Source organism: Chiloscyllium plagiosum, chromosome 48, assembly GCF_004010195.1.
Source record: "Chiloscyllium plagiosum isolate BGI_BamShark_2017 chromosome 48, ASM401019v2, whole genome shotgun sequence".
NCBI classification, from domain to species: domain Eukaryota; kingdom Metazoa; phylum Chordata; class Chondrichthyes; order Orectolobiformes; family Hemiscylliidae; genus Chiloscyllium; species Chiloscyllium plagiosum.
Genome location: NC_057757.1, coordinates 5,490,191 through 5,491,663, shown reverse-complemented (window position 1 = coordinate 5,491,663; position 1,473 = coordinate 5,490,191). Strand labels below are relative to the sequence as shown.

At 55.6% G+C, this 1,473-nt stretch overlaps 1 protein-coding gene across 3 annotated transcripts in view; it reads left to right on the top strand.

Moving 5' to 3' along the window:
- The window catches only part of LOC122544346 (rho guanine nucleotide exchange factor 15-like), a 51,583-nt gene that overhangs the window by 21,031 nt on the left and 29,079 nt on the right, over positions 1-1,473 (top strand). The window lies entirely within an intron of this gene.

Below are 1,473 nucleotides of genomic sequence, written 5' to 3'. Positions count from 1 at the left end.
CCGTGTCTCTCCCTCTCTTTCCCCCCCCCCCACCCATGTGTCTCTCTCTCCCCTGCCCCCGGCTCTGTCTCCCCCTCTCTCCTTTCTGTCTCACTCTCGCTCCATGTCTCCCACTTCGGGCTAAGGGGCAGTGATCTCATCTCTCATGTAGGAGGGTGTGGGTTCAAACTGTGCTTGGGTGGGGAGATGAGGATAGGTTCCAGGCCAATTCTCCCACAGTCCAAACTGAGGAGGTGCTTTTTTTGACTAACCTCAAACCTGACGTTGCTGGAAGGCGGTCTATTGGCCCGGGTGGTCAGTTGACAGGTGGAGATGGAAATGAGGCAGGACCTTTGACCTTTAACCCAAAGGAAAGTGAGATCCTCCGACAATACAGCACGCACTCCATAATCCTGGTGTAGATTAACACCTCCGACCTTGCCTCGCCCTCCCTCCTGACTTGCAGAGTAGGGGGAAGAGCTCAAGAACTCAGAGTCAACGCAGGCCAAAGGTCAAACAGCTGCCCATTGCCTGGTGCCCGCATCTTGGCAGGTGTGGGTAACAGACAAGGTGCCAGGGTTGGCAGGAAAGAGAATTGAAAACTAGGCCGCAAGATAGGCACATTGTCAAGAGACCGCCCTGAGGCCTGGTCAGTATTGTTTCCCCCCCCTCCCCCACCACTCGAACCCAGGTGGTTTGCAGGGTCCTGAGGGCACTTCATGGAAGCTGACCCTTCCCCTCTAGGGAGTGCTGCCCCTGCCTGCGAAGACTTGGTGTGCCCTCCCGGAGGATTGTGGGGAACGGTTCTCCAATGTGTGATCGGCATGTGTGAGGTGCGGGGGTGGGTGGGGGAGGAGTGTGGTGGTGGGTGAGAGATTGTAACCACTATCTCTCCCCACCGTCCTTAAAGCAAATGGATCACGCCAGTTGCTTGTCTTTGTGTGGGATCTTGCTGTATGTGTGACCTTTGGGGTCACAATGGGCCTCGAAGCTGTGTCTATTCCCACACGTGGAGCGGTCCTTGCCAGCGTTTTTATGCTGTTCCTGACTGAATCGGAAAGTGTGGGGTAACAGTGGGACCAGTCTGGGTTCGCCGTGGCAATACTGGGACCAATCAGGGGTTGGCCAGCCTACCCAGCAACACCCTCTTCTCCTGCAGTGCTCATTGGTGCTCGCTTCGAAAATTGGCATTTGTGCCAATTCTGATGGAGCTTCTGTTTGACGTCATTCACAGTGTCTGAGAGGTGGGGTGACTGGGAACCTAAACCTAACCCCCACCTCGACGATCTCCGTTGCACTGTCATCACCAGGACAACGGGGGGGTTGTGGGGGGGGGTCTTGAGGGAGTGGATCCCGACTTCTACTTAAATCCCTTCACTAAATCCTTCCATCTATCTCGCTCTCGCTCTCTTTCTTTCTTTCCTCTTCCTTCTCTTTCTCGCTCTCGCTCTCTCGTTTTCTCCCCCTCGCTTTCCCCCCCCTCGCTTTCCCCTC